Consider the following 7,738-nt stretch of genomic DNA (forward strand, 5'->3'; position numbering starts at 1 on the left):
GAGAGAACAGAGCCTGGGAGTGTGCATGTGCCTGTGGAGAGAGAGGGTGACAGAGAGAGAGAGAGAGAGAGAGAGGAACAGAGCCTGAAGTGTGTGGGGGGGGGCTGTGTGACTGCGTGACTGTGTGCTAGGAGACTGTGTGGGGTGTGTGTGTGTGTGTGTGTGTGTGTGTGTGTGTGTGGCACTCCAGCAGCAAGCTGTACCTTAAAGGCACAGACCCTGCCTCTGCCCAGCTCCCCTCCCCACCCCCACCCCCAGCCAGAGCCACCTTCCACCACCATCAGCTGGGAACCAAAGCAGCAACTCCTGCCTGAAGGGAGAGAAGCAAGCCCAGTCCTTTCCGACAACCCCCATCCCTGGCTGAGGCTTTGAGCGCTCAGAAAGGGTGGAGAAGGAAGGGGCTTTATTCCTGAGGAAAGCAGGGCCTCCCTGAGAGACGACTGGGGTCTGGGGAGGTGTGGAGGCCCATCTCTGGGGCCACACTGCTGGCTGGGGTCCCAGCTCAACATTTACCATGGGCGGGGTCAGTGGAGAGAGGCCACAACCTCCACACCTTCTTTGCAGGGCTGGGACTGCGATGCAGTGGTCTGGGGCAGACCATGAGGGCAGTGAGTGGTGGCGGGACCAACCATGGGGGTCTCTGCTGCACACACGGAGCCCGCACCTCAGGTCTGCGCTCACAGGCAGCCTTCCCGCCATCTTGGCAGGGGGCGCTGGCAGAGCACAGAGTGGGGACCTATGTTTCCCCCCAACAGCACCTTGCCCCTCCCCCCACCCTGACACCGGTTTGGGTTCCAAGGCAGCAGGTGATGGGTGGAGCATTGGGAAGCTAAGACCTAGTTTCTCACCGCCCTACCTCCGCCTGCGACTCGCTGTGTAACCCTAACAGGTTCCTCACCCTCTCTGGGCTTCCGTTGCCTGCTCTGTATAATGGGGACGCTTGGGTTCGAAGTGGGCGGGGAGAGGGTGGAAGGGTTGGGGATAGAGGGGTGTGGAGGGGGGGGGGGGGGATGCAGCTCCGTCAGCTCTTCTATTTCCGACATTCCCCTCATCTGGGTCCTAGGAAGGGCGTCATTTGATGAGAACTTACCTCACCTACATCTAAGAAGAGGATGAGAAATTACCCAACCCTGAATCCTCCCGGGCCTATCCCAGAGCCATAAAAACTATGTGCGCTGAAGCGTGCATGAAAATCTCCTGGCCTGGGGTCCCTGGGTGGCTCAGTCGGTTAAAGCCTCTGCCTTCCGCTGGGGTCATGATCCTAGGGTCCTGGAATCCAGGCCCCCATCGGGCTCTCTGCTCAGCCGGGAGCCTGCTCCCCCCCCACACTCCTGCCTGCCTCTCTGCCTACTTGTGATCTCTGTCAAATAAATAAAATCTTGAAAGAAAGAAAGAAAGGAAGGAAGGAAGGAAGGAAGGAAGGAAGGAAGGAAGGAAGGAAGAAAAGAAAAGAAAATCTCCTAGCCCAACTCCTCCTTTGCACAGTCGGGGAAACTGAGGCTAAGAGGGAGAGAGCAGAGGAAGTTATATGCACCAGATGTACAGGGATGGGAAGCCGAGGCCAGGACGGGGCCCTAACTTGAAGCTCCGAGGCAGAGCCTGAATCGTCAAGGGAGCAGCGGGAGCAGAGAGGTAGGGAGGAGGAGGAGAAGCCCAGGGCGCGCCCCTCCAGCCGCGGCCCCCGTGGGCCCCTTCCGGCCCCTCCCCCAGCCGGCGCACCGTCCCGCCACCTGCTCCCCCGCCCACGGGGGCGGGACTGCCGCCCCCCCCCCCCCCCCCCCCCTGGCAACGCCCGGCCCGGGCCGGCCGCCCTGGCCTCCCTGCCGCCGTACAGCCCATCTGGCCCCAAGCCCGCCCCAGCTGGGCCGCCCGACGCCCTGGTCGCCGGGGGCCCTCACAGCCCCACAGAGGTCTGAGACTAGGGCAGAAGCGCCAGGCGTCAGGCGTCTACCCATGCCAGCACCTGGGCTAGCCGCTGGGTTCATCCTGATGGGGCTGAAGCCGCCCTAGAAGGACCATCCAGGATGTGCCACACAAACCCCATCCCCCCCCCCCCCCCCCCCCCCCCCCCGAAGGTGCACCCAATACAGCAGCAGGCGGCATCTCAGGATTAGAGGCCAGCTTTCTGGAGCCAGCCACTGTGGTTGCAGATCCCCAGGTAGTGTGGGGCAATTTACTTAACCTTTTACCCACCTGAAATTGGAGATGATCATAGAACCTGTCTCATAGGGTGCTTGTGAAGGTTAAGTGGGTCAATATAGAAAAATACATGGAGTCAACACTCAATAAATATCAGCTATTATTATGAGTGCAGGTGGCAGGTGCTGCAAGAGAGCCTTGGCAGCCCCAGCAGGGGTCCTGACCCAGCCTGGGTGCAGCAGGGGTGGCTTCCTGCAGGAGGCGGTGCTGCTGGAATCTGAGGAAGTAGCTGTTAGCCAGGAAACCCAAGGGAAGAGGGAACAGCAGCAGTGAAGACATAGACATAGACGTGAAAAAATAACGCAGGGGAGGGGAGGGGTGGGTGTAACGGAGACTTTCAAAGCCCCTTAGTGTTCCTGGAGAGTAGAGAAAAACTTGGCTTTTAGTCAAAGGGCACTGAGACAGGAGTCGCTGTAGAGTTGTGAACAGAGGCATGACCTGTTGTCCCTTGTTTTCTAGAGATCATTCTAGATGCCATATATGCAGTGGCTTGGAGGAGCCGGTGGTCTTTTTGGGAGATGCTGAAGCCTGAACCCGAATGAGGGGAGATGCAAGGTCAATGGGAGATGGGGACAGATTCATGGCTATTAAGGAAGTAGACCCGGCAGAAAGGTGACCTATGGGCTGGAAGTAGCTGGAGGGGGAGCTGAGGATGGGCACACTCAGACTTGAGCACTGAGAGTGTGGCAGGGCCAGAAGAGGGGCAAGTCTGGGGATGGGAGGTGCTCCTCAGCTTGAGAACACTTGAGTTTGGAGCCAAGAGACCTGGAGACCTGGGCTGGAGAGATCGCCCTGGGGACATGGATGACTGGAGGTTAACAGATCTTGCCAGGGTCTGAGAACTGCCCCAGAGTCAGCAGAGGGTGGGGACCTCACCAGACCAGAGAAGAGGATTTATGCTTCACAATTGGATTCTAAGCTTTGTTTTCCTGGAACCAAGTAGAATATGTCCAAATGACTTCTGACCCAAATTGTCTTTGGGCCTTTATCACTGAGGTTTTGGAGTTTGGGGATGAGGGACAGGCAGGAGAGTGCAAGTGCTGACCAGTCCTAGCTCTGTCCATTGCCAGCTGGGAGGGCTTAGGCAAGTCTTCGTTTTGTTTTGTTTTATTTTGTTTTTTAAAGATTTTATTTATTTATTTGACAGGCAGAGATCTCAAGTAGGCAGAGAGGCAGGCAGAGAGAGAGGAGGAAGCAGGCTCCCCGCTGAGCCCGATGCGGGGCTGTTCCCAGGACCCTGGGATCATGACCTGAGCTAAACCCACTGAGCCACCCAGGCACCCCTTGTTTTTTTTTTTAAGATTTTATTTATTTATTTTGACAAAGAGAGAGACACAGCAAGAGAGGAACTTCAGCAGAGAGGGACGGGAGAGGGAGAAGCAGGCTTCCTGCTGAGCAGGGAGCCCAATGCAGGGCTCAATCCCAGGACCCTGGGACCGTGACCTGAGCTGAAGGCAGATGCTTAACCCACTGAGCCACCCAGGCGCCCCCTTTAGCAAGTCTTCTCACCTTGCCTCAGTTTCCTCCCAGCTACCTACCTTGTAGGGTTATTGTAAGAATTAAATAGGGGTCACCTAGCTGGCTCAGTCAGTGGAGCATGCAAATCTTGATCTCGGGGCTATGTGTTCAAGCCCCACGTGGCATGCGGAAATTACTTAAAAAACAGAATCTTAAGGGGCACCTGGGTGGCTCATTCAGTTAAGCGTCTGCCTTCAGCTCAGGTCACAGTCCTGGGGTCCTGAGATCAAGTCCTGAGTTGGGCTCCCTGCTCAGCAGGGAATCTGCTGCTCCTTCTACCCCTCCCACTCTTCGTGCTCTTTCTCACTCTCTCTTTCTCTCAAATAAATAAATAAAATCTTTAAAAAAAATAAATAAAATTAAAATCTTAAACAATAAGAATTAAATTAAAAGTAAAAGGTATTAAATGGGGAATGGGGTGCTGGGCACAAAGCTCCCTACATGGTCTCTGGCCATCCTTACTAAATATGCAAATTCTAGAATCTTCTCCAAAGCCCAAGAATATGAATTTCCATGGGTGGGTCTGAGAATCTGCAGGTAAAATTGGCCCATCATTGAACTAAAGCCTCCAACTACTGTGCTGGGACTCCTCTGACCCTGGTCCTTCCATGGGGTGGCCCACCCCTCATATTTGCACCCTGGGGCAAGAGTTCAAATGGCAATCCCCTTGCCAGGTTCTTCCTTCTCTCCAGAAGTCCTTATGTGCAGGCCCCATGTCCAAGCTCCTTCCTTGTCCATCCTGCAGGCCTAAGGTTGCAGCAGAGCCCCCAGAGAATAGACCCAGGTCTTGGGAGTGGTCTCAGAGCCCTTTGGGCAGGGAATTCCAGATACCAGGCTCTTGGAGTAGAATCAAGAATGATAAACTTGGGGGGCGCCTGGGTGGCTCAGTGGGTTAAAGCCTCTGCCTTTGGCTCAGGTCATGATCTCAGGGTCCTGGGATCGAGCCCCGCATCGGGCTCTCTTCTCAGTGGCAAGCCTGCTTCCTCCTCTCTCCCTCTCTGCCTGCCTCTCTGCCTACTTGTGATCTCTGTCTGTCAAATACATAAATAAAATCTTTAAAAAAAAAAAAAAGAATGATAAACTTGGGCTCCAGGTGGTTGTCCCCTTGGCCCTGTGTATCCCACACCTGGGAGGAGGGGTGGGACTGGAGGCAGGCATAGGGGAACCCGAGATAACAGAGCCAGAGCAGAGGTCTGGCTGCCCAGGTCTGTGGGCTCCCCTGCTTCTGTTTTCAGCCTTTGCCACCAGGCCCTCTGGCCAGCCTGTCACTTCCCGGCAGCCACACCATGGAGCCTGCAGCCTCCATCTGCCTGCTCCCTGCCTGACCCTGGCCAAGGTCACCTCAGACTCTGCTGGACCTGAGAAGTATGGGGTTCTGGGGCCCCCATACAGCTACTTTGTGGGCCATCACAGTCCATCCATGCCCGTCCCTGGCTTGACATGACAGGTTACATCATTCTTTTTCTTTTTTTAAAGATTTTATTTATTTATTTGAGAGGGAGAGAGAGAGAGATAAAGCATGAGCAGGGGGAAGGGCAGAAGGAGGAGCAGACTTCCCTCTGAGCAGGGAGCCCCTCCTGGGCCTTGCAAGGGCCTTGATCCCAGGACCCTGAGATCATAACCAGAGCCGAAGGCAGATGCTTAACCCACTGAGCCACCCAGGCGCCCCTACATTATTCTTTAAAACGAGGACACTGAGGCTCAAGGCAAAGGAGGAGTCAGTATTAAGAGCACTGCTGAAAGACAAGGGCTGAGGTGATGCTTTAAAAGACATGACGAAAGCGCCTGGGTGCCTCAGTCCTTGGGCATCTGCCTCCCGTTCAGGTCATGATCCTGGGGTCCTGGGGTGGAGCCCCACATCAGGCTGCCTGCTCCGCGGGAAGCCTGCTTCTCCCTCTCCCACTCCCTCTCTCTCCTGTATTCCCTCTCTCGCTGTGTCTCTCTCTGTCGAATAAATAAATAAAACCTTTAAAAAATGAAAATAAAAATATAAAGACATGATCACTTAACACTCCTGTCAGAATGATCCCCCATTTACGAGTGAGGACAGGGACCGGGTGGCTCAAGAAGGAGAGGTCACTGGCTCCAGGATCGCCCAGCTGGTGGGAGGCAAAGTCAGAATTCAAATATAGGCTGGTCAGACCCCCAAGCCCAGACCCCAGGGATGCGTAGTAGGCCTTCAGTAAGGCCTGCCAAGAGTTGCTGAGGATGGTTGGAAACCTGGACAAGCCACCTCCTGGGAGGGAATGTGAGGAATGTCGTCTCCACCCCGCCCCCCCCAGGGCAGGGCTGTGGGCAAGGTGACCTTTGGGAAGATAAAGTCAAATTCCAGTCCTTGATGCCTAGCAGAGGTAGACCTGGGGTGGTACTGCCAGGGACCAGAACCAGTTGCGTCGGGTTCCCCCACCCCCTTCCTGAGCCCTGAGTCACAACTGAGCCCTGTGGTGGGGTATGCGAGGGGAGCCACTGGTCCATATCAGCCCCTTCTCTTCTCCCCACTGGAATCTGCCAGTGGCACCTTAGCCATGATGCCACCTGGACATTTCTATTAGGAGGGCCCTGAGAGTCTCAGCCATAACTATCAGTAACTAAACTCACCATGCTCCCTCTCTCCCACCATCCTCCCTGGGGCTGCCACCTCCATGCCCCGACTTGATTGCTCAGATGGCAGGGGGTTAGCCTTGCCTCTTCCTTCCTCCTCTTAACTCCATCCAGACTCAATCTCCTGAGTCTCCACCTTCTCGCCCTGGTGCGCCCCCCCCCCCACCCCTCCAGCCTCAGACCCTCCCACCCCATCTCCCCAGCGCACAGCCAGGTTAAGTTGCCAGATGTGGCAAATAAAAAATACAGGACTCTCCATTGAATTTGAATTTCAGATAAGCAATGGATAATTTTTTTTAAAGATTTTATTTATTTATCTGAGAGAGAGAGAGCACAAGCAGCGGGAGCAGCAGGCAGAGGGAGAGGGAGAAGCAACTCCCTGCTGAGCAGGGAGCCCAATGAGATTCAGGGCTGGATCCCAGAACCCCAGGATCATGACTGGAGCCAAAGGCAGACGCTTACCAGACTGAGCCAACCAGGTGCCCCAACAATGAATCATTTTTTTAGTACAAGTATATCCTAAATGTTACATGGGACATACTTATGCTAAATAATTTTTCTTTGTTTATCTGAAACTTAAATTTACTGGACATCTTGTATTTTACCTGGCAACTCTAAGCTGGTAATTCCCTCCAGTGGTTCCGTGAGGGGCAGAGAATGGAGAACAACACTCCAGCTCTTGGAGCACTCCTTCTCTGCCTGTTACCAGTGACCATTCCATTCTCAGAAACCACCTCGTCCAGGAAGCCTTCTGGGTGAGGGGCTGCTCTGTGTCATGAGAGGCCACCATACTTCCCTTATGGGAACCCCAAAGGCCCTGCTGGGCTCCATCAGTAAGAGCTCCATGAGACCAGCATCTTGTCATTTTTGTGCTCTGTGTCCCCTAGCGCCTAGCACCTTGCATGGCACCTGGAATGACTTGCTGTGGAACCCTGAGTGAGCCCATTGCCTCCTCCAGGTCACAGCCTCCAACGGTACGAGAAAGGGCCATAGGAAATGGTCTCTGAGTCTGCTTCTGGCTCTGATGTCTGCCCATTTCAGCCTGACACTGCCCTCTGATGCTGGAGATCCTGGGCAGGGTGGCACAGGCAAGAACTTGGAGCTCCACTTGGAAGACTGAGGACATGTCCTGAGCTCTGCCCCTATGCAGCCCCAGAAAAGTTCCCTACCCTCCCTCAGCCCAGCCTTTCTCTTCCGCCAGGTTCTGGACAAGTGGGGATGACAGGGTCTGCTGTAAGGACCTGAGCAGGTTGGGAAGGCTTCGGTGAAGTAAGTCAGGAAGGTAAGCGACACAGCACAGCACACAGGAGGCCCTCCAAAACACAAGATTCCTGCCTGCTCTTCCCACTCAACTGGAAGGCTGCATGGCCCTGGGGGGGGGGGTGCTCAGGCAGTGGGGGCTGTAAGAGCTCCAGGGGGA

General features: G+C 55.0%; 1 long non-coding RNA gene across 1 annotated transcript; it reads left to right on the forward strand.

Annotated features, from left to right (window-relative positions):
- The first annotated feature begins 2,070 nt into the window (after positions 1–2,070).
- On the forward strand, positions 2,071–7,597 carry LOC116863174. The gene is made up of 3 exons (XR_004381777.1): positions 2,071–2,158; positions 2,659–2,754; positions 7,520–7,597. It is a non-coding gene; the product is annotated as an uncharacterized LOC116863174 (long non-coding RNA).
- The last annotated feature ends 141 nt before the right edge of the window (positions 7,598–7,738 follow it).

The sequence above is a fragment of the Lontra canadensis genome, unplaced genomic scaffold (assembly GCF_010015895.1).
Source record: "Lontra canadensis isolate GAN:19392208 unplaced genomic scaffold, GSC_riverotter_1.0 scaffold653, whole genome shotgun sequence".
NCBI classification, from domain to species: Eukaryota; Metazoa; Chordata; class Mammalia; order Carnivora; family Mustelidae; genus Lontra; species Lontra canadensis.